The sequence below is a fragment of the Anomaloglossus baeobatrachus genome, chromosome 3, assembly GCF_048569485.1.
Source record: "Anomaloglossus baeobatrachus isolate aAnoBae1 chromosome 3, aAnoBae1.hap1, whole genome shotgun sequence".
NCBI lineage: Eukaryota > Metazoa > Chordata > Amphibia > Anura > Aromobatidae > Anomaloglossus > Anomaloglossus baeobatrachus.
This window is the reverse complement of record NC_134355.1, coordinates 635,807,906-635,833,728: the sequence shown is the minus strand read 5'-3', so window position 1 is coordinate 635,833,728 and position 25,823 is coordinate 635,807,906. Positions and strand designations below refer to the sequence as shown.

The 25,823-nt window shown below is 46.5% G+C and overlaps 1 protein-coding gene across 2 annotated transcripts in view; it reads right to left on the bottom strand.

Annotated features, from left to right (window-relative positions):
• KCNS3 (potassium voltage-gated channel modifier subfamily S member 3) overlaps window positions 1–25,823 on the bottom strand; it is a 173,143-nt gene that overhangs the window by 132,271 nt on the left and 15,049 nt on the right. Inside the window, exon 2 of one of the 2 annotated variants that reach the window (XM_075341134.1) lies at window positions 15,863–15,935. The exons of the other annotated variant lie outside the window; for it this stretch is intronic. The gene's annotated coding sequence lies outside the window, so the exon portion shown is untranslated. The remainder of the gene's footprint in view (window positions 1–15,862; window positions 15,936–25,823) is intronic. 2 annotated transcript variants of the gene reach the window in all.

Sequence of the window (25,823 nt, the reverse complement as noted above, 5' to 3'; positions counted from 1 at the left end):
TACTGAAAGTAGATTAATATGAAGTTTTGTCATAAAAGATTCAGTTAAAACCCATAATAATTGGATTAAAGGGTTATTCTTGTCTCAACCTTTTATGGCTGAGATGGGAATAACTCAGTTCTGGCTCGCACCATTGAAGTTGGGGCTACAGAAACAAACGAGCAGTTGTGTTTCGCTGTTCCCGTAACTCAAATTCATTTTTATGAAACATACAGAAATGGTAGTTCAGCTTCTTCTTACTATTTCTACAGCCCCATAACCTGGTGTCAGAGCCAGAAGGGAGTAATTCCCATCTGAGCCATGAAAAGCGGAGAATAACTCTTGAGAACAAGCTGTACCTTAAACAACATCCCATGGTAAAAGTCAGAACAACTCCCATACTGGCTATTTAAAGTACTTTTTTGTCAGCGCTAGAGTGGTGCTTTAAGTCTAAGCTCCTTGTCATATACTCAGCTTCTGGTGGCTTCACCTTTTATGGACGTCACGCCAGTCCTCACGGCCCCATCTTGTCCCAGGAAATTCTGACTGATCGGAAGTCAGAAGTTACGTCATGAGGTCTCCATGAGAGCTAGAAGATTTGAACGTCAAGTCTCTTAGTCGTACATCGAACAGTCCATGAAACAAACACTGGAGCAACTAGCAGGTCACAAATAGCCGGAGACAAAAGGGAGCAGTGGTATGGCGCCCGTGAGTATATCAGGGTGCCACAGGGTACTGCAATCCTTACTCAGGGTGCAGGATCTACCCCCCATGGTTCCAGGTTCCTAAGAAGCCGGTGTGATTAACATCAGCACAAATCCCAATCACACCTCACATCATGTCCTGTCAGACACACCAGTGGGTTGGTTAAGTGGAATAAGGCCACCCACCTGGGGGTCAGGCAGACTGGTGGGAGGGAAGGAAGGCAGTTAGAGTTCAGAAGAGGAGTTGAGTGAGATCCCTCAAAGAGTGAGGAGCTGAGCAGTAGTGGCTACTGGGGAGCTAGACCGAGGTTGGGTCACAGACGGTAGTCCGGGACCAGAGGAGTCGGGGACCGGTGGCAGCGACATTGGAAGGGTGCGACGGACATAGTCTAGGAGGACTGTCGGCATCAGACATCCAAAAGAACAGACCGGTACCGAGCACAACGGGGGACAGGACTGTAGGTCAGGAGCTAGTCCATCGTCCTGATAATTAACCTGGGAGAGAGAGTCTTTTTATGAACTTCCCAAGGAGCTCAGAGATAGAAGGGGATAGGGCTTTACAGTAACGCGGCCCACTAAAATCCCAAGTGCCAGCCATCAAGAGCACAGCTACACTAAAAACATAGTGAGCAGGGCCCCAACAGCTTCAATCCAAGGGGCCACACAGAGAACTAACTTGTGCACGGAGGCGGCTCCGGATCACCCAGTCACACCGGTGGGAGTGGACACCTGAACGGGCTCCCCTGTAGAGACTGTGATGCACAGAGTCTTTGGTTTAGCTTCAGTGTGAGTGTCTGTTTTATAATCCTCATCCTGCACCACAACTACCCGCAGTGAGTAACCTGGCTCCCCTGCACCCTGCAATCCCAAATATCTTACCAACAAACCCAGAGACCTGGGCCTTCCCTACCTGCGGAGGGACTGACACCTTGCTGCTCCCCACCATCTGCCCCGGTACTCCTTCCAGCAGCGGTGGTACTCCCATTACCGCAACCCGCAGGTGGCATCACAAACTTCTCCCCTGTAAATAATCCCCTTTCAAGGATCGGAGGGTCTGCCGAGCCCAGGTCCGGACCCCTCGAGCCACGACCATCCCGTGTCCTAACACCCCGGTCTGCGCCAGGGCGGCGCAGTGGCGATAGAAGATGAAGTCGCCAGAAGGTGAGTATAAGGCCCCCTTTACATGTCAGTGATTCGGATTAAAATCAATGGGTCTGCGCACACATCAGTGTTTTCACAAGGACTGTGTGTCCGTATGCAGCACATGCTTGTCAGTGTGTTCCGTACAGAGACAAGTCTGTTTTTATCCGGTAGCACTGATGTCACACAGACCACACAGTGGTGTAATCCATGTGACACGTACTAGAGAAAACTCATGTCTTTTAAATAAAATGATTTTCTATACTCACTTGTCACCTGTGCTGCTGTCTTCTGTGCTGCTATCACTTTCTTCTGGTCAAACTTATTATGCTCATGCATATTAACTGCACCGTGGACCCGGAAGCAGCAGTGCCAGAGACAGCAGAACCATGGACAGCAGCACCGTGGAGGGGTGAGTAAAAAGTTCCTGATCTCCGTGTGCTATCATGGATAGCACACGGAGAACACATGTGTGACAAAATCACGGCACACGAAGGGCCATACACACCTTTAACAAGTCCGTGAAAAATGTGTGTTTTCCACGTATGTGTGAAAGAGGCCTAAGACGGGGGCTGGGGACTTAAATTTAAAACACCATTCCAGCGGTGCAATAAAAAAAATCCGCTGGAGTGGTGCTTTAACTTTTTAGATACCACTCTTTCAGTAACATGGGCATCTAAGATGGTAAATGAATACTTGTAAGTACAGATGAGTGAACCCGAGGTTTGGTGTTCAGTGTCCGAACTGAACACAGACTTTACAATAAAACAGTTTGGGAGCTTTACGTATGCCACCCACTCGTGCAAGCATCACTGTGCTCGGGTACACTCAGTGCTCAGCCCAATACGAGCCACTTGCAGTGTTTGATTGGCTTGCGCTGGGGGTAACAACAACGTGATCATATGTAGTTTGCACCCCCCCTAAAAAAATTTAAAAACTTTTCGCACATCCACCCCTGGAAGTGATCTGTTTATTGGCTGGCTGCATGTGAGCGGACACCCGACCTGCCCAATTAGTGACTTCCATTGGGGTTCAGGTCAAGTCTGGGTTCCAAACCGAACTTTGTCTAAAGTCCGGCTAAACCCGCCGAACCAAACTTCCACAGGTCCGCTCCTCTCTATTTGTAAGTCCCTTTCCCTCTGCAGTGCACTTAATGCAATTTTGGGGTGCTCGTGGGTTGTTATGGCACCTTGGGCCCCACCAAGGATCCTCAAAACTGTACGCATGGTCTTATAGGTTCCTGTTTGAGGCATGTAGTAATACATTGGATATGTTAGAATTTATAAATACTGAAAAGTACAATCAGTAAATATTCCCTTGTGGGGCAAAAATACATATACAAAAAAATATATAAAGCTTTGCATTTAGCTGGAAATTGCCACAGCATTTTGGTGCACAACGGCAATTTCCGAGCAGGTGAATTCACTCCAAGGTTTTATATCCAGCCATGCTATAAATATAAGTAAATATTTACATCATCTTGTAAATCCATCTCTGCAGCAAGAACCCGCGGTGCATCACACTGGATCCTCGGCGCTGTCTTGCAGGCTCATTTGCAAGTGAAACCTGCTTATTGGAACGTTGCAAAATTAACTTTTCCTCCTGCATCACTAATCGGCAGCATAGGTATCGTCTGCCTGATCGGAACGGGGGAGATGAAACTTAACTGTTTCATGGCTGGTGGATGAACCTTATGTCCAAGATCTAATTTATACTTTTCTCATGTTTTTAAGTCTACAATATTCTGAGAAGACGACTGTCAGTCTGCATGACACGTGAGCGTAGTGTCAGTGTAAAGGGGGCTTTACACACAGCGACATCGCTAGCAATGTCGCTGGTGAAAGCACCTGCCCCCGTCGGTTGTGTGTCACGGGCAAATTGCTGCCCGTGGCGTACAACATCGCTCGGACCCGTCACACGCACTTACCTGCCTAGCGACGCCGCTGTGGCCAGCGAACCACCTCCTTTCTAAGGGGGCGGTTTGTTCGGCGTCACAGCGGCGTCACTAAGCGGCCACCCAATAGAAGCGGAGGGGCGGAGATGAGCGGCCGTAACAACCCACCCACCTCCTTCCTTCCTCATTGTGGGCGGCCGCAGGTACGGTGATGTTCCTCGTTCCTGCGGTGTCACACGTAGCGATGTGTGCTGCCACAGGAACGACGAACAACTTGCATCCTGCAACAGCAACGATTTTATAAAAATGAACGGCGTATCAACGATAAGGTGAGTATTTTTGATCGTTAACACTCGCTCAGAGTTGTTAGGCTATGTGCGCACTTTGCTTTTTACCTGCTTTTTACCTGCTTTTTTGCTGCTTTTTCAATTGCAGCGTTTAATGCCAAAATGGTTGTGTTCTGCTTTTCAAGCAAAGTCTATGGGAATTTGGGTTTCTTGTCCGCACTTTGCAGTTCAAACAGCAGCCTTTTTGTTGCAGAACTTTGGTCAAAAACTCAGCTTTGCAGTGCAAAACCCAAATGGCAAAAACAAAAACATGACAATTGTTTTTGCCATTTGGGTTTTGCAGTGCAAAGCTGAGTTTTTGACCAAAGTTCTGCAACAAAAAGGCTGCTGTTTGAACTGCAAAGTGCGGACAAGAAACCCAAATTCCCATAGACTTTGCTTGAAAAGCAAAACACAACCATTTTGGCATTAAACGCTGCAGTTGAAAAAGCAGGTAAAAAGCAGGGAAAAAGCAGGTAAAAAGCAAAGTGCACACATAGCCTTACACACAACGACGTCGCTAACGATGCCGGATGTGCGTCACGGAATCCGTGACCCCGGCAATATATCGTTAATATCGTTAGATACGTCGTTGCGTATAACGGGGCCTTTAGGGCTCATTCACACGTCTAATTTTTTAGTACGAGTGCTGTGTTTTTCGTGGATAGCACTCACACCTGTGATAGTCTATGGGATTATTAACATGTCCATAATTTTTCGTGCAAAATCGCGGAGGCATGCCTGAATTTGATCCAAGAGTCAGATCAAAATCAGAAATGGAAGTTTGAAGGTCCGTGAAAAAAAATCGAACCACACTCAAATTACATCCCAGTGCTGTGCAGTTTCACACTGTCAGAAAGGAGAAGGTGGAGATTTTTTTTTTCTCCACGTACAATAAAAACTGGTGACACTCAGACAACCCTCAAATCAAAGTTTTATCCAAAAAGTCGTTCCACTTGTCTTGTACGTGGGAAAAAAAAAATATCGCACTTCTGAATGAGCCTTTACCCTGTTAGCATGGACTGGACTGTGTCAGGCCTTCTTCCCACATTCGTGTCTCCGGCATGTGTGACGTCCATTTTCACACGTATCGGAGACACGGACACACGTAGACCCATTAAAATCAATGGGCTTGGTCACACATCCATTTATTCACATGGACCGTTTGTCCGTGTGCTCCACACGGTATCATGTCTGTTTTCTGCCTGCAGCATGGATGCCACATTGACCACACACTGATGTGATCTGTGTGACATGAATGGGAGAAAACACAGGTCACATAAAAAATATAGAATTTTTACACTTACCTGCCTCCGGCGCTGCTGTTTCTGCCTCTGCTGTTACTTCTGGGCCCACTCATTATGCTCATGAATATTCACTGCTCTGACCGCGGACCTGGAAGCAACAGCAGCACCGGGGACAGGTAAGTATACCAGCTCATGCTGTCCGTGTGCTATCCGGATGTCACACTGATAGAAGAGGGCCAGCACAAGGAACATTCGCGTTTTGTGTGAAGAAGGCCTCAGACTGTGTTTGCAATCAAAACGCACAAAAGAAGTGACATGTTGCTTTTTAGAACGCAGCGTCTTGGCAGCAGCCGAAACGCTGTGTTCTAAAACAAAACGTGCGGATGAAATTTGCACAATCTTCATAGATTGTGCTGGGGATGCAGGACGCATGCTTTTACACTGCGGTGCAAAACACAGCGTAAAAGCATGATAACATGCAACTTTCGCACATAGCCTTATACATTTTCAGTGGAACAACAGAGGAGCAGAAAAATACAGAGACTTAAGATAAACTGCTCTATTCATAGGACAATTCAAGATTTATCTATAGACAAACATGACAGGGGAGGTGACGAATCCGAAAGGCCGCTTTACACGCTGCGATATCGCTAGCGTGCGTACCCACCCCCATCGGTTGTGCGTCACAGGCAAATCGCTGCCCGTGGCGCACAAAATCGTTCAGACCCGTCACACTACTTACCTGCCTAGCGACGTCGCTGTGACCGGCGAACCGCCTCCTTTCTAAGGGGGCGGTTCGTTCAGCGTCACAGCGACGTCACTAAGCGGCCGCCCAATAGAAGCGGAGGGGTGGAAATGAGCGGGACGTAACATCCCGCCCACCTCCTTCCTTCCTCATTGCCGGCGGCCGCAGGTAAGGTGAGGTTCCTCGTTCCTGTGGTGTCACACATAGCGATGTGTGCTGCCGCAGGAACGACGAACAACATCGTACCTGTAGCAGCAACGATATTTGAGAACTGGACAGCGTGTCAACTCGACAGCAACGATAAGGTGAGTATTTTTGCTCGTTAGCGGTCGCTCGTACGTGTCACACGCAACGACGTCGCTAACGAAGCCGGATGTGCGTCACAAACTCCGTGACCCCAACGACATCGCGTTAGCGATGTCGTTGCGTGTAAAGCGGCCTTAAGGCTATATGTACACGTTGAGTATATGGTTGTAGAAATTTCTGCACCAAATCTGCATTTGTGACGCCCTGGACCCCAGGGGTCACAGAATAACATCACATACACACACCCCCCTTCCCTGGTCAGGAACACCAGTCAACCTTGTTGCCTCCCTCCAGGGTCTGATGTCCACACCAGGTGGGGCGGAGCCAGGCGGTTGGCCCCATCCACCGAGAAGTTCAAAGGCCTGGAGGCGGGAAAAGTAGTCAGTCAAGTGGAGTTTGGAGTTGAGTGTGGAGAGTTGAAGTGAGAGGAGGAAAGTCTGTGTGTGTCTGGGTCGGAGCCCAGGCACAATCAGCAAGGTCGGCAGACGGTGGTGGCCGTCTGCAGGAGTTGGTGTAGGTTTGCGGAACCGTAAGACCGGGGTCGGGCGGTGGCCTGCCGGTACCAAACCGGGGAGCAGATTGAAGCCAAGCACCAAGGCAGGGTACTCACACCCCGACTAGGCTCGGAAGCCGCCGTAAAGGTCAAATTCTCTGATTGCGGTCTGGACCTCAGGGGTTCATTCCCAACCAAGTCCCGTCAGAAGGCAACAGCCCAACCCGTCCGGATAAGAGCCACCGCCAACGGCCATAGATCCAAGGACCTGCGCCTGCGGGCAAAACGGGCTCTCCCAACACATACAAGCAGGGGAGCGGACTACCTGTGGGAATCCATAGGGGTTAAACACTTACACATAGGTGCAGGGAACGACAGCCACCATCAACCCGTCCGGGGAGAGTGCACGCAGAGCTGCAGATTTAAAGTGCCGGCAGCCAGAGCGCTGCTGCCCCCCACCCATAGCAGCGGCAGCACAGAGCCAAGCAGTGAAGCAGCGCTCGACTCTGCTCTGCTCATGTGGAGAAAGTCAGACGGGGAGAGAGCGGGTGGACGGAGCCACGGGCGGGACAAAAAGCCTCACGATCGTGACACCGGGACACCCGCTGAAATCCGGTACAGTCCCGCCGGCTGCGGGCCCCGTCCATCCAGCCGTTTGGTTTACCTGAGACTCTGTTCTTGTCTACCTGAGTGAGTACACCAGTGCCATCCGGCACCACGCTGCACCGTAACACTGCCCCCGCGTCCATGCTGCCTCCCCGCATCGGCACCTGCACCTACCCCTCCTCACTGCTCCCCAACCGGGGCCCCGGGACCAACAGCCCCTACCCACGGAGGGGTTAACACCTTCGCTGCTCTCCGCCATCGCTCCCGGGATCCCCCCGTCACCAGCAGCGGTGGTGCCCACCATCACCACAACCCGTGGGTGGCGTCACAACTGACATCCCATCACCAACCAACCTTCCCTCCCCTTTCACTCGTGGGCGAGGAGGCGCTGCTCGAGCCCCCGGGTCCGGCCCCGCGCTCGAGCCACCGAGGAGCGGAAGCACCGGACCCGAGCGCCAGCGATTCCTAGGCGAGCAGCGTTCCCAACCCCTCCGCCCGCGACACATTTCTTGGTAGAAAAAAATGGTGTTATTGCAGCGCGTTTTTGCCATGATTTTATATGCGGTTTTTCGATGTGTTTTCTATGCATTCCAGGGTGGAAAAACACAGCAAAAATGCTCAAAGAATTCACATGCATCAGATTCATTTCTGCACTAAATCTGCAACAGAGAAAAAAAAGAAAAGTGCAGAAAACTTAAGGATTGTCATTGACTCTGCTGGCATAAGGATTTGTGACAAAACTGCACTAAAAACGCAATAAAAACGCACCATGTGCACATAATCTAAAGCTTTACTAATCATATTGGAGGACTTGGCATCAGGTGAAATCACCACAAACATAATCACTACACTCATTTGCATGTACCGTATATTCTCCCTGCCAGACAACAGCATAAGTTAAAATGATAAATGGTAAACAATTGGCTAATCGATCTCTGTGATAAAGGTTAGGCTTCTATTGATGAACACATGATGTAATCAATTTGACCGCGTCTTGAGGGGCATTTCCACCATTTGTCACAAGTGACTTTCCAAATATGCCAATGACTTCATCCAGCATTGATGGAAAAAGTTGAATGACTTTGTCCCTATTTTTTGTGTCACAAACAGATTTTGACAGCCTACAGAAAATAGAATACATATGGTGGTCTACTGTAATCTATACTTAAAGGGGTTGTCCACTACTAGGACAACCCCCTTCTTATTCCACACGTTTCCCCCTGGTAAAATAATGAAGACTCACCTCCCATACCGGAGCCCTTCCTGCAGTGTCCAGACTCACAGTGCAAGGGGCTCACTTGGAGTTGTGACATCACACAAACCCCGCCTTCAATCAACGCTTCCTTTTCCCAGCTTTTGGACCAAATGAGAAATCAACAGGAAGTGAGCGCTGCAGATGCACTCACTTCCTGTTTATTAACTCTTTTGGTGAGAAGGCGAGGAGACAGAAGCCAGAGCTAATTGGACGTGGGGCTCAAGTGATGTCACAACCCCAAGTGAGCCCCAACACCGTGAGCTTGGACAATGTTGGAAGGACACTGGTACAGGAAGTGAGTATAAGCTCTATTATTTTACCTGGGGAAAACGTAGAATAAGAAGGGGTTGTCAGAAGTTTTTGTCAGAATAAAAGTTCAAAGGACAAAACACTGTTCTAGAACTTAAAGGGAACCCGTCACATTGTGCATAAAGTCTAATTTGTGGTCATCAGAGTGTACAGAAGGAGAAGCTAAACAGAATGTTACATAGGATTGTTGGAGAAGATTCAGTATAAGTAATAATATAAAATGTTTAAACTACATGAGTCCAGTGGGCGGTCCCACCAGTGACTGACAGCTCGCTCTGCATGTACAGTTTTATAGGGAGAACTGTCATTTTGTAGGACAGCCCACTGGACTCATCTGCATATAAAAAACAGGGATTTTAATTAATGAAATACAAGATTTACTCAAACTTTTCTCAGAAAAGGTGCATCAATCTGATCAGCTGCTCCTGCTTTGTAACATTCTGCCTGTGGATCAGATTACAATTTCAAGTCCACATAAATAAAAATCTGCAGAAAAGACCGCGTTGTCGATACATTGATTGCTTTTTTTAATGAGTCGTCAGTGCATCTGAAGATCTTATTAAGGACATCCTTGACTGATGAATGGGGTTTTTTTTGACAGGTGCCACAGGAAGGGAATATGTGGTTCTGGTCTTATCTATTCCCACCCCTGTCTGCCTGCCTGGCCTCCCACCCCCTGTCGTTATTGTGAGGGTAAGGCCTGGGCTGTAGGCCGTTTGTCCAGATATAATAAGATAATCTGTGTGTATATATTATTAAAGCATAGATGTCGTTGCATGATTATCTGTATGTCTGTATGACAATCGCATAGACGCCATAATATGATTTTAAGATGTGCACTCAGGAATGTGTTAACCAAGATGGATAAGCTAGAATGTGCAATGAACAAAGAAGTATTCATAACACACTGATTGTATCCATAACATGTTGGTTCTCACCAGCTGGGATGTGAAGCTGGGGCTTTATCTTTACCCCTTGGTCCCGTTTCAAGGTCAAATATTGGACTGTATAATCATGAGATTCTTAATACATGAGCCAGAAGCTAGCTTCTGCTCAAACAGTGAATATGTCTCGGCATGATCATTATTGTCAGATTTATTTATATCTGCGCAGATCGATTTGAAATCCGTCTCTGTGACCCTGAGAAACCCCATTTGTGGTTTCCCCAAAATTCCCAACCTTGACACCATCATAGACGTTAATTCTGACGCAGGCAGACAGACAGGCATTGGGATAGATAGCAAGGTCAGAACCACATATTCCCTTCCTGTTGCACCTGTCAATCAGCAGTGCATTCCTGGAACTTTACTTGCACATATTTGTGAAATGAAACATCCAATCTCTGAACAAAAGCCATGCTTACATTCAGCATCTGAGTGCCGGTATAGCACTAACTTTACTTTATATATGAAAATCCTGCTGGTTGGTTCCCTTTAAATTTCTTTTTGCAATGTTATATGGAAAGTAATAGCAGATAGATGATGAAGAATGAGAACTCACGATTAGTCATGTCCTCGGATTATGCTTGAAAATTAGAATTTATAATGGCAAGTCATATTTCATTAATATGTATATTGTTGGAGTATACCCTGGGATCAAAGAAGCGAAACAGTGACTTCTGTGGGGCCCATAGAGAAGTTGGTGGTCCTGTCTTTATACTTTAAAACAATGCTCTGCTGCATGTGTCTTTACAGCTGTAGCAAAACTACAAGTCCCAGCAAACCCTGACAGCTATAAGACTGAGTGCATCACAACCACTTCTTACTGCAGTGTACTTGTATTAATAACTGCGCTATGCTGGTGAGTGTGAACTCTGACATAGCAGTATACAACCTAACAAGTTCCCAGGAACCGGCATTGAATAACAATCAGTAGATAATCTACTCGGCTACTTCCCGCAGTTCCTTTGGGGAATTAGAGATCAGCAGAGAACACTGCAGGCGCTGCTTATAGTTCAGAGACCAAGAAAGCACTCCTGAATGGAAGACTAAAGAGACCATTTCAAGACAGAATATCTACTATATGTATTATTTCAATATCCCAAATCAATTTTTACATCATCTACACACAGGTATTGCCAAAAAGTATTGGCACCCTTGAAATTATTCCAGAAAATGAAGTATTTCTCCAAGAAAATTATTGCAATTACACATGTTTTATTATATACATGATTATTTGTTTTGTGTGTATTGGTACAAAACATAAAAAAGACAAACAGAAAAGAAGACAAATAGGACATCATTTCACACAAAACACCAAAAATGGGCCAGGCAAAATTGTTGGCACCTTCACCTAAACATTTTGTTGCATACCCTTTAGAATAAATATCTGAAATCATTTGCTTCCTATAACCATCAACAATCTTCTTAAAGGCTACTTTACACGCTGTGATATCGGTACCGATATCGCTAGCGTGGGTACCCGCCCCCATCTGTTGTGCGACATGGGCAAATCGCTGCCCGTGCCGCACAACATCGCCCAGACATGTCACACATACTTACCTGCCCGGCGACGTCGCTGTGACCGGCGAACCGCCTCCTTTCTAAGGGGGCGGTTCGTTCAGCGTCACAGCGACGTCACAGCTGCGTCACTGAACCGCCGCCCAATAGAAGCGGAGGGGAGGAGATGAGCGGGACGTAACATCCCGCCCACCTCCTTCCTTCCGCATTGCAGCCGGGAGGCAGGTAAGGAGAGCCTCCTCGTTCCTGCGGTGTCACACGGAGCGATGTGTGCTGTCGCAGGAACGAGGAACAACCTCGTTACTGCTGCAGTAACGATTTTTGAGAATGGACCCCATGTCACCGATGAGCGATTTTGCACGTTTTTGCAACAATGCAAAATTGCTCATAGGTGTCACACGCAACGGCATCGCTAATGCGGCCGGATGTGCGTCACCAATTCCGTGACCCCAACGAGTTCGCATTAGCGATGTCATAGCGTGTAAAGCCCCTTTAAGCCCGCTTTACACACTACAATATATCTTACGATGTGTCGGCGGGGTCACGTTGTAAGTGACGCACATCCGTCATCGTAAGGTTCATTGTAGTGTGTAACAGCTACGTGCGATTGCGAATGAACGGTAAAACGTTCATCGCACGCAAGTCGTTCATTCCTCATGAATGGAACGTCAGGTTGTTCATCGTACCCGGGGTAGCACACATTGCAGTGTGTGACACCCCGGGAACGATGATCAGATCTTACCTGTGTCCTGTGGCTCCAGGCCAGCAATGCGGAAGGAAGGAGGTGGGTGGGATGTTTACGTCCCGCTCATCTCCGCCCCTCCGCTTCTATTGGCCGCCTGCCGTGTGACGTCACGACCATGTGACTATGACGCTGCACGACCCACCCCCTTAATTAGGAGGCGGGTCGCCGGCCAGAACGACGTCGCAGGGCAGGTGAGTGCATGTGAAGCTGGAGTAGTGATAATGTTCGCTACGGCAGCTATCACCATGATATCGCAGCTGCAACGGGGGGCGGGGACTATCGCGCTCGGCATCGCAAGCATCGCTTGCGATGTCGTAGTGTGCAAAGTGCCCCAAACTCTCTAATGATTTCACCTTTTTTTGAGCATGGTACCGGTTCCGAACGTAACTTCTGACTGGACGGATGCAAGTCTATGAGAGTCAGAATGAGGCTAGAATGAGTCTCTTATAGACTTTTATGGAGCTGTGACCTCCGGTGCACTCCATGAAACACTGGAGCAGCCAGTCAGTCACGTATCAGAGGATACCGACTTTAGCGACACTGTAAACAGATGTGTGGTGCCCCTGAGGCTCCAGTCGCCACAGAGGTACTGCACCTCAGTCAGAGGTGTGGTATCCCATTCCCAGGTAAGAAGCAGGTCACAGGTCGTTGCGCACAAACACGGACACTCTTAATTTAGCGACACTCCATTAGGCCAGGGTTAGGGCAAGTTTCAAACTAAGATATCGCCTTAGGAACAAGTACAGCCCAAAGCTAGTCTGGACATGGAGCTTAGCTAGTGGGAGCAGACTGACCGCATCGGGCAACTGGTCCCTAGACTAGTGGAGAACAACCAGGCTCAGCTAGTAAACAGGAGGCTGAAGTGACTTTAAGTACCGAAGCCACCACCGCACATAACCCGCTGCAAAGTTGACCATATAGGATCAAGGGACCAGGCATGCTAGCCACCCATCATAAGGATCTGCAGACACCGGCTCAGGGGCACTGTGTGTGAGAAGTGGTGGAGGCGGGAGAGGCTAGCGCAGGAAGACGATCAGGGAAGGAACATTGAAGGGTGCATCGAGTTATGCCTTCAAACTATCTGGGGATCGACTGGGGCCCATCACAGCAGAACTCAACACGCAAAGAGCAGCCTCTGACTAGTCGTGGTAATCTGGAACTGCCAACTGTGAGTAACGAACTTGTGACTGCATTCCTGTGTCGCCCAGTTAATTCCCTGCACCTCCGGACCATTACATCCCAACTCCATTTACAGTCCTGGGTCCCAGCTCTACCTGTGGAGAGCTATATCAACTCAGCTGCATCACCACCGACTCCCAGGGAACTGAGTAGCAGCGGCGACACCACAACTTGTCACGAATCATCCCATGAAATTAATCCCACCACTTCACTTTAAACGACATTGCCAGGGTCACGGAGCCAGGCCCTGCCACCGTGACAACCTCCCGACAAAACCGGCCCGGTAAAGAGTGCCCCACGGCCCTGGTGGGCATGTCAAATGAACATGGTGGCAAGTGCGTATAAGACGGTATATTCATATAGGTAAGTGCACTGCTCAAAACATTTTTGGGAAAAGAATTTTCAGGGATTTCAGTTTTTCCAGCCTGGAAGAATAAGTCATTAGGAATCAATGTCACCCTGCTTTGGTGCAAATTAAAGTTGCAATAGAAGCACTGGAAGGACCAGCAAGACAAACCACAGAAAGGGAATGGTGGTGCAGGTAGTGGCCACAGACAATTCCTCTCTCCTCATCCTTCCTGACTGAGTCTTCCTTGGCTTTGAATTTTGCACATTGCCGGAACCTGCAGGTTGTACAGGCGGTCCATCTCCTTCGGGATGGCACATCAATGCATAAGTGCAATCCTAAGAAGGTTCTCTGTGTCTCCCAGCACAGTCATAAGAGTATGGAGCAGATACAATCATTATATGAGCAGAAATGGACAGGACATTACAAGGGCAGTAATGCAACAGATGGACCGGTATCTGCTCCTTGGTACAAATGTTGAGGATAAGAATTGAGTATCCAAAAATACTTAATTCAGCCATTTCATAGACTATATAGTAGGTATATAGTTTAGTAGATGTAAACTAACACACATATTTATGCATGCTTTTGTTCCTTACTAACATGTATATATGTATATTGCATATTCAGTGATTTTTCCTTAATACAGTATACCAGCACATGTAATTTTAAAGATGGCTGCCATATCCTGTCTACACCCGGGATGATGAACAAAGAGAATTCCTAAAGCTTGGACTTTCCAATCAAGAAGAGGATATGCTAATTTCTATACGTCTTGAAGCCCCGACCTACGATACTTGATTGGACTAAAACCTTTGTTTACACCCCTTTACTTCTAGCCCTAGGAGCTTTGTCTGAGAATAAAGTTTTTCAGTTTTGACCAGCGTCTGTCGTGAGAGGAAGAATCACAATTGATTTAATTAATTGTTATTCTTTCTCGTTGTGCACACACAACATTATAATTTGAAACAGCAGTCAGATCCTGAGTGACCGGTTGAGTCACGTCCTTAACAGTGGAGGCACTGCTGAGATTACCGTAAGAAAGATTGGCTGAATTTCTCTCTCGGATCCAGGAGACCATTTCCCAGTACCCAGGACCCCGACAATGAGATTTGATCACTCTCAAAATCACATGTGAGTTTCATGTACAATGTATATGATTTTCCTGTGAGTCGGTGGTCTTCGGCAAAAGGTTTGACCTCTGATCTGGGGGGGATATTGGCGTTGTAGACCTCAATGTGGACCTATCTCTCGACGGTAGTCTAGAACAAAGAAAAGGACCCAGACCCCAGAGGGTCATAGGGTCCGTGGGTCATGCGATCTGACTGACTGTCTGTATTTCTGAGTTGTAAATAGAGGCTTTCATCTCCGTAGAAAGCCTGTGTCATGATTGACTCCTGGCTCAGCTGGAGCTGAGCCTTTTTTTTTAGTTTCACTTCTGATGCAGGTCACGTTAGGGGTTAATCCTTTTTGCCTCGTTCTGGAGGTCAGGCTGCTTTATTAGGGCACTGTTTCTCTTGGACTTCGCCAGTGATACTTCTGGCTCTGCTGTGTTCTGCTCTTGAGTGACCTGTTGTCTGCCCTGCCCCCTCCTGACCTCCGTGTTCACCTGACCTGTTAACCTCATCTGTTGTCTGTTTCCATCAGTGTCTCTCCCGCTGTCTCCCTGTTCGTTCCTTATCTGTTTACCTTAATTCTGTCTTGTCTTCCCATTCCCCCTCGCTTCTAGGCTCTGATTTCCCGGCTACTGACTATTTGCTTCCCTCTGACTACGTTTAGACTTTGCCCTTGTGTACTTACAAGACCTCATGTTGTGACACGGCTTTCTGACGATTCTACTGCCATCTGGTGGGCTTGACTAGTATTACCTCTGCTAGGGAATTCCCTGCTCATACGTTTCCTCCACGTTTACGCCCCCTAGTGGTTTACCAGCTAACTACCTTCTCAGATAGTTTTAGGAATCCTCTCAGTCCCACATTACTGCGCTGTACTGCTATTGTACATCTTAGAGTACAGCGTAACAGCCTGTTAATTCTTCGCTCTGACTTTGTTCTCAAAGAGCTAATAGTCTGCAGCTTTTCATAAAGGCAGCAGTAGCAGCAGCAGGAGGAGAAGGAGGGGTCACTTACCCATAGCTGCTTGGAGTGAAAAGGCAGACAGCGGGGGTCTGGTAGAGCCCAGCCACATGGCTGCATTCCTTCACTGAGAACAAAGAAAGAAAGGAGAAAGGGGGGTCAGTGGGCTAGCAATTACCCACGCAGCTGCTGAGAGCGAGCAGAAGAAGGGGGGCCATTCCCCAATCGGCTGTTTAGACGGAGACAGAAGCGGTGGAGAGAAGCCCAGCTATGTTTCTGCATTCTTTAACTGAGAGTGAGGAGGAAGGGGGGTTAGCAAACCCCCACTGCCGTAGTCTTTACATTGGAAGCATGAAGGAGGGAGATAGAGGGGGCTATTTGCAGACATGACAGTCTGTTTTGGAATTTGAAACAGAAACTAGCTGGCTTATGCATTTTCAGTATCTTGTAATTGTTGTTTTGTTTTTGGAACAGAGAGATAAGGGAATCGGTGTTTCCGCCAGTGTTTATCACATCTATTGCCGTGTTTATAGCCGGAGAAATAGGAACACGTGGAGAGCGGTATATATTATCCACGTGTTGGACGCGGAAAATTGCGTCCTCTTTACACGGTAAGGAGGGGGAGGGATTCCAGTGTTGGAGGAAAGTGTTTGAATCAGCGTATTCCCCTGAGTATTAACTCATGCACTGCTATGTAAGAAGCCGGAGAAATAGTGACGTATGAGGAACGGTATTCTATTCATACGTTGGACGCCTAAGTGTGTCCTTATTACACAGCAGGGGAGGAGGGAAGAGGATTCAGTTGGAACCGTCCGGTCAAATTAAAGCACTATGTATACTCTGTTCAAGAAGAGACTGTTTTTTTCCTACAGGAGCTGAGAATTGCAAGAGGTATGAAATGGTGGGTTATGATGGACATGGGTACTGCAAAGAATCTATGATGAGATTGTGAAGTTATCACTCCTTAGTTCAATTTCAAAGATTCTCCTTCTCCAAAGAAAAGATGGGGAAGACACGAGCAGCACACCCCCTCCCTTCCCGAGCTGGAATGCACACTGCCCGCATATCTGTGAAGGGGAGCTCACAGCTCTGGAGGGAAAAAAAAAAAAGAGAGCAGGAAATAATATACAAAGGATTGTGAGGAATTGTGTAAAGTAGTTGGATTACCACCAGATGGCAGGCTGCAACCCATGTATGGAAGTCCATATTGATCTCCAGTGAGGGTATACTGGACAACAAAGACCCTATTCACTACCTGATGCTGTTTTTAGAATCACTAAATGTTTTTCTCTACCTGTGTCTCATTGTTCTCCTTTAGAAGTCATTATATCTAGTACTAAACAAACCTCTCCTTTGTATGTTGTAATGCAAACCAGTTTACAGTCATTACAAGTAACACCCCTGGCTCCGTCCGTAGCTTTTGCCCTTCCCACTACACCCATGAAGTCCTAATATGGATGTACACCCGGAAATCAGGTGCCTGGAATTTCCTGTGGCGGCCATCTTGCTACACCCACTGATGGCAGTACACCTTTTCAGCCATGCCACTCTCAGTGGTTCTTTGTCTAAGACTCTTAACCCATCCCCTTTAAACTTTTTTTCCTTTTTAGGGGGGGAGGGAAGGAAGTGTGTTCTCTAGTATATATGACTAACACATTTGAATAAGTATAAAACAGTATATTTGTTTACTCAGCTATCCAATAAATACAAGTCAGAGATAAATAAGTAAAACTTTTACAAAATTGATAAAGGGAAAGAGAAATCTGTCCACATACAATTAATTGGTATTTTAAAAGTCTCGCAATATTATATTATAAAATAGAATAGAGGTGGGTAAATACATATCTTTGTACTGTGTTAATCTAAAAAAAAAAAAAAAGAAAGATCTTAAACAACTTACCCCTACTGATGTCAGAAGGTATTATATCCATTTGTATAAAGGAAAATATATGGTGCATCCAACGGAAATGTGTATAGTGGAGAGTGGATGTGTGCACGGCTTAGGCCGGTTTCACACATCCGGCTTTTCGCCGGTTTACCGGATCCGGCGCTCTCCCGTACAGACAATACAGTACAGTGACAGCGCTGTAACTTCCGGGTCACATGCGCCGGTCACATGACAGCATGTGACCGGCGCTTGTTGCGCTGTCACTGTACTGTAGTCACTGTATGGGAGAGCGCCGGATCCGGCAAACCGGCAAAAAGCCGGATGTGTGAAACCGGCCTTAAGTCTTCTTTTAAAAGTAGAAGATGAGGTTTTTTTCCTTTCTCTTTCTCGGGCTTTTACTAAAAGATAAGGATGGAATGTGTCTTTCCCCAATAGTGACGTAAGTTCTGTTTAACCCTTAGGCTAGGTTCGCACACTGCGTCTTTTTGACGCTGCGTTTTTGGCCGCAAAAAACGCACAAAAACGCACCTGCGTCGAAAAAACGCATAAAAAAACGCATGCGTTTTTGCCGCGATTTGGTGCGTTTTTGGCTGCGTTTTTGACTTCTGCGTTTTGCTGCGTTTTTCAAATGCATTGTATGGGCGGAAAATGCAGAAAAATGCAGGAAAGAACTGACCTGTCCATTTTTTTTTTTAAACTCAGGTAAAAAAAACAGATGTGTGCGGACAGCAAAAATGAAAACTCATAGACTTTGCTGGGGAAGCAAAGTCCTGCAGTTTTGAGGCCAAAAACGCACCCGAAAAACACGCAAAAACGCCGCGAAAAGCGCACTGTGCGCACATAGCCTTAGAATTCAAAATTTCACAGGAAACTATTAATAGTATCCTGCTAATACCTGAATGGTTTAATTAATTTTGGAAGGAAAATGATATTTCTTAAAATATACGAATTAGGTTTTTGTTTTTTATTGTTATGTTTTTGTTTTGTATTTTTGCATACAAACTGCCAATATTAATTAGTCTCCTTTCTTTTATAGATACAGAATATATATGAACCGTGTTGTAAGGTTTTAAAATTCCCCAGCAATGTATATTGTTGTAAGATATACGTTATTTTCAGTGTTTGTTCAATTTTAGTATGTAGCTAATTTATTACCTGCTGACTTATTTTTTCTTTTAGGGAATACCAGCATAAAAACTGAATTTTGTTACATTGGTACCCAAAAAAACAAAAAAGGGGGGAAGGTATTAATTATATTCTCCAACAGTAGAGGGCGCAGCAGGCATATTAGATAGGTTTTGAAGCTGGCTTTATTACTATGAGGCATATCTGTTGATTGAAATAGGAAAGTCTTGTCTTATATGTTTGTTTGTTTATTTATTTATTTATTTAGTATTTACAGTCATGTGAAGTATAAATGACCACTAACTGTATTATGGTCAGAGTTAAAGTTATAAGAATGATCTAATGAATATTTTTTTAGTTTTTTGTTTTTATAGAAGATATAAGATGTTGGTCGATTCTACACTGGATATGCTGCGGTTTGCACAACATGAGGTAGTCTAAATTCGAACCACTCCCTCCCCTCCTATCGGTACAGGAGGCAATGACGCATTAAATGCCTCTCTAGATGGGTAGAGCAGGAGTGGGTAATTGTCTTTAGATGTGTATGTAGGTTGTAGATTTTTTCCTGTTGTCAAATGAGCTAGGTATGCTGAAGAGAAAGTCTAGATTTGAGCTGACGGAATCGGATGGAGATGCCCGCACAGGTGGCGGGCAGTGAACAGGCCTAGAGTTGAGAGTCTTTCACCAATATGGACCATATCTCGGTGGCACCTGTCACATCAGTAACTTCTGTCACTCCTTGTGTTCTTAAATCCCTACAGGAACAAGCAAATCAACAAGGAATGGAGTGTGACATGCAGGGAGCCAACTGACTGAGGAAGGTCTGTGGATAAAGGGTGGTAAGCTTTCTCTGTCATGAGAGCTCTTCTTAATGATGGCCCAGGTAACCTATGGACTAAAATCTTTGTAAGACAGTTATCAGTGTGTGCTTTGGTGACACCAGGGTTCAGTACTCAGGTGGGCAAACTCACTCAGTCTTGTAAGATATGTGCTTAAAACGAAGTGAGGAAAAAAGAAACTGTAAAGAATCCGCAAAAACACCCTGCACCTACTCTACCCATTTTTAGAGACTGCAAACTGATTATAGATGTATATCATGAGCACGTTGTATGCAAGTCTGTGCGTGTTGTGTAAATTTCTCTCCAGGTTTGGTCAGAGGCATTCCAGTGCAGAAAACGACGTTATTGCTGAGAAGCACATGATGGTGGTATGTAAAAAAAAAATGAGTTTACAAAAAGGTGTATATTTTAAAGAAAAGTGGAAACTGGCAAATCGTGTACAAAATGTATGTTTTGTTTTCTTTTCGGAATAAACAGGTCTTTATGTAAGATATTTTTTTGGTTTAGCACAGGCATGTACAATTTTTATATAATTGACTAAATAGTGTGATAATCAGGTGTATTTTCCAATTCCACATCTTAAATCAGAGCTAGTAGTATATGGTTTGAGGTCAGGAGACTGATTGAATCTAAAGGACAAGCGAAAAAGAGCCATGAGTCAACACTAGATGAGCCGATCCAACCACAGAAAAATCTATGGATCCACGCCTCGCATTGCAAGAGGGTCGATCAACCAGAGCTGCACTGAGCGTTCTGTTCATACTTATCCTTTTCAAAAAACCTGTACAGTCTCAGACCATTATTGCCAAACAGTAAGAAGAGAGGATTTAGAGAACCTTGAGACATGGGAAAGCCCCACTACAAAGGGTGAGGACTCGCCTAGGAGTCCTTGGTCTCAAACCGGTGAAGAAAACCCTTATCCCTCTCCGCCCATGCCTCAACGTTCAGTTAGGCAGGTTTTTTCCGACAGGTCTTTCTACCTCTCTTCCTAAGGGAACACAGTACCCTTAGAATTCAGAAATGGCTGAAATAAGTCTTTAGGGGGGGACTGTTGAGGATAAGAATTGAGTATCCAAAAATACTTAATTCAGCCATTTCATAGACTCAGGTATATAGTTTAGTAGATGTAAACTAACACACATATTTGTGCATGCTTTTGTTCCTTACTAACATGTATATATGTATATTGCATATTCAGTGATTTTTCCTTAATACAGTATACCAGCACATGTAATTTTAAAGATGGCTGCCATATCCTGTCTACACCCGGGATGATGAACAAAGAGAATTCCTAAAGCTTGGACTGTCCAATCAAGAAGAGGATATGCTAATTTCTATATGTCTTGAAGCCCCGACCTACGATACTTGATTGGACTAAAACTTTTGTTTACACCCCTTTACTTCTAGCCCTAGGAGCTTTGTCTGAGAATAAAGTTTTTCAGTTTTGCCCAGCGTCTGTCGTGAGAGGAAGAGTCATAATTGATTCAATTAATTGTTATTCTTTCTCGTTGTGCACACACGACATTATAATTTGAAACAGCAGTCAGATCCTGAGTGACCGATTGAGTCACGTCCTTAACACAAATAGGAACAGGAGGAGCAGCACTGCATGTGACTGACCATAGTGTCCAAAACAGACTCCATGAGTGCCTGGCGCCTAGAGAAGGGCTAGAACAGGGCGCAGACATAGTGGACATGACAGGGGTTTATAAGCACAAGGCATGGATAGGGTTAATAGGGAGTTGGGCAATAGTTATCAGTAAGATAGGCATGTTCACTCAAGAAGGCAAGAGGGAAGGAATTTTAGGATTTTAAGCTGGGAGGTCACATGGTTGGGAACCGTTTCAGGATTGGTGGGAAGTTTAGAGGAAGTGGTGTGGAAGTGTACCTAAAATACCTTTTAACAAGAGGAGGAACCGTTGGTGGCTTCCCTTTTGCCGTGGATTCTGGATGACCCATTCACCCTCCCTTTTTTATTACTGTTCTTATTTAAAAACCGGGGGGCTGGGAGAATCTTTCGGTGTATGTTAAACATTGTGGCGGGTCGAGGTGAAGGGGAATGTTGTATTACTGTCATGGCAGCTGAGGTGAGGAGGTCAGGTATGGCCTGTGTTTACGGAGTAAGGGGTCTCATCGGAGGGATGCTGACCCTGTAAAATTTCTTATGGTTACGTTCCCGCTGGCACGGTTCCCAGGGAACAGGTTAAAGGGAACCTGTCACCAGATTTGGCGACTATAAGCTGCAGGAACCACCAGTGGGCTTTTATATACAAAATTCTAACATGCTGTATATGAGCCCAGGCCACTGTGTAGAACGTAAAATTCAGTTTATAATACTCACCTAAGGGGCGGTGTGGTGCAGACTGGATGTTACCATTCTCCGGTACCGGCGCCTCCTCTTTCGGCCATCTTTGTCCTCCTTCTTCTGAAGCCTGGGTGCATGATGTGTCCTACGTCATCCACACTAGCCGGCATTGACGTCCTGCGCAGGCGCACTGTGATCTGCCCTGAGCAGGGCAGATAAAGTATTGGAGAAGGGACAGCACTGTTGGAGAAGGGACAGAACTGTGACTGACTGTCAGCCCTGAGTCGGAGCGGTGCGACTGAGGATGGTATTCTGGTACTGTTTCACTGGTTTGAGGCCATCCAGGATCTCCTCAGAAAGTTAGGGGTACTTTGCACACTACGACATCGCAGCTGCGATGTCGGTGGGGTCAAATCGAAAGTGACGCACATCCGGCATCGCTGTCGATATCATAGTGTGATACGATTAACGAGCGCAAAAGCGTCGTAATCGTATCATCGGTGTAGTGTCCGACATTTTCATAATTCCGCTGCTGCGACGGTATGATGTTGTTCCTTGTTCCCGCGGCAGCACACATCGCTGTGTGAGAAGCCACAGAAGCGAGGAACATCAGCTTACCTGCGCCACCGCGGCTCAAGCCAGCTATGTGGAAGGACGGAGGTGGGCGGGATGTTTACGTCCCGCTCATCTCCGCCCCTCCGCTTCTATTGTCCGCCTGCCGTGTGACGTCGCTGTGACGCCGCACAACCCGACCCCTTAGGAAGGAGGCGGGTCACCGGCCAGAGCGACGTCGCAGGGTAGGAAAGTGCATGTGAAGCTACCGTAGCGATAATGTTCGCTACGCCAGCTATCACAAGATATTGCAGCTGCGACGGGGGCGGGGACTATCGCGCTCGGCATCGCAAGCATCGGCTTGCGAAGTCGTAGTGTACAAAGTACCCCTTATGGTTTACAGCTTTAGATCATTGTATTTTTTGGGATGTGCGATCCATGTCTTTTTCTCTATAGTGTGTTACGGTTATTGGATATGTTGATTGTGATCAATAAATGCTGCTGTGGCCATTTATATTTCCGACATCACTCAGCGTTTTGTGTTTTTATGTACGTGTGGGACTTTACCCACAATTACAATACCCTAGTCATGTACCGCGCATCTCGGTGTTTATCAGAGAACAGCAGAATTGGCAGCGCCACGATTGGCACCCTATTCTCATCACAGATGACAGCAGGTTCACATTGAGCACATGTAACCGGCATGAAAAGTCTGGAGACACCAAGGTGAATTTATGCAGCCTTCACCATCACCCAGCATGACTGGTTTGAATGGATCGGTCAGTGATGGTCGGGGAGACAAATCCTTACAGGTTCATATAAACTGCATCTAGATACCAAACAAGGTGGGAATATGAAGTAAAATCTGGAATATAATTAAAAAAATGTGCCAAGTTCATTTATATAAGTCACAAAAATCCAAGGTGGCTCCTAATATCCTTATAATTGATAGCAGTGGACCAAAATTCTGCAGAACTGCTGCAGAACCACTTGACTGCCCTACTGCAGAGGCTTCCTTCATCGTCTCAGCAGAATCCCAAACAAAAACCACTTTTTTCCAACCGCTAATAAACACACAACACCATTATTTGGATAAATTGGCCAAATCGGCCCGGTTTATTAACAAACATTATAAAAAATAAATAACCATAAATAACCATTTTACCAATGCAAGGGCGGTTCTTGGAGCCCCAAAACCTGGCGGACACCAAATATTGTTACCAAACCATCCAGCATATTTGCCCCCAGCCACGACCACAAGCTCGGGGGCACCACCTTTTGCCGGAAAACCGTGTCCCTAACCGACTCTCAGGGGACCCCACCCCTGGAGAGCCCCCCCAAGTCCGCCAGGCAATTACCATATCAGAATAAACAAAGGGGGGTGGTCCCCCATCTATCCGATGTACCACCCCCCACCCCGAATTTCCACCGACTCCAAGAACCCCTCTCGCCACCGCTCGCCGAAATGACCCGAACACCCTATAGAAAATTAAATGAACCTCAACTCCTCCGTCTTCCCTGACAAAGATTAAATATAGGGCGGGAGGGCTGGACCTTCTCTATCGGTACCTCGCGCCGAAGTAGTGCCCCCCCTCTCTCCCTGGACATATATACAGGCCCCCCCCTGTTCCCTCCCCTAGCCCTATAAATCCACCCCCCTAAACTCTTGACCACGCAGAAAGCCCGCTCTTTCTAGAAAATTATAATTAACCCCTTGCTGCCCTGCAAAGGTGAGTCATGGGTCACTACGCCCATGGCTCTGCCCTGGCTCCATTCAGCCTTTTTTTATGAAGAGCTGGATTATCTTCTCTGCCATTATAAAACACCCTCATCCTTTTTGCTGCATTTGAAATGGTGATGTTCTGCAGTAGTCGGGGCACGGATCTGTACAGTCCACACTGCAGCCGATCAAGGACCTCAATCAATCAGCCGCTAGCACAGCAATGGTTACTTCCGCAGGATGAGATGTGGCCACCGCAGTCCATAATGTGCACTGAGCCATCCGTCATCTGCAGCAAAGTGTTCTTATCCATCCGCATAAGCAGAGGCGAATGGGGGAATATTTACATATGATTACCCACAATCCTACTTTTGATGTATTGGGACGCTGATATACTATACTAGCTAAACACATTCATCATATGGATATTTTACAGATGTAGCAGTGCTGAATTGCACAACTATTTGCGATTGGGAAATAAGAGTTCTGCAAATGAACCGACTGAGGGTGCTATCAGTGTACAAGAACAGCAGCGTTAAAGGGTTAAAAGACAAAATTAGCTATGCTGAGCAGACATGTCTAATGATGTGTGGTCAAGACCAAAGTGGCAAAATAGACAAATGGAAGTTTGACGAGAGTGAACGGACTTACCATAATGCAATTCCACGCACTGAGCTGTCTAGTAAAGTTGAGCTCATCCTTTGGCACAATCTATGGTTTTGTAATAAAATGGCATTTGCAAATTTGCATGGGACTGTGTGACACCCTGGACTAGTCAGGGTGTCACAGGTAACTGCACTCCTTTCCTTATGGTGCATAACTCACCCTCCATTGTTCTGGGATCCTAACTATTGGTATTGCTTCCATCAGCATTCAAATCCTTGTCACCTCACACCACACGCTGTCAGGCACACCAGTGGGTGGTCTAGCTGGAAAAGGGCCACCCGCCTAGGGGTCAGGCACACTGGTTGAAGGGACATAGAACAGAGTAGCCCTCAGAGAGTGAGGAGCTAGGGGAGTTGTAGCTCCCTGAGAAACTTTGGCTAGGTCGCAGACGGTGGTCTGGGACCGGAGGAGTCGGAGACCCGGTCGCAGGGTATTGGAGAAAGGTGCCAGACTTAGTTTTGGAGATCGGTCGGCACCGGAATATCTAGTAACCAGACCGGTACCGAGCACGGCGGGGTACAGGACCCTAGATCAGGGAGTAGCTTCACGCAACCTGATAATTAACCTGTGGAGGATTGTCTCTTTATGAACTTTCCCCAAGAGCTCAGAGATCGAAGGCACCAACACAACGAGGGGGATACGGATTTCCAACCCATGCGGCCCACTAAAATCCCAAGTGTCAGCCATCGAGAGCACAGCTCCTCTATTTAAATATAGGGAGCGGGGCCCTGACCGCTTTAGGCCGAGGGGTCACTCAGAAACGTCTAAACACAAGTGCATGGAGGCAGGTCAGGACCATCAGCAATACCAACGGGGACGGATTCCCGGACGAGCTCCCCCGAGTGGCAGCGGCACCTAGAGACTTTATTATTATTATTATTATTATTATTATTATTATTATTATTATTATTATTATTATT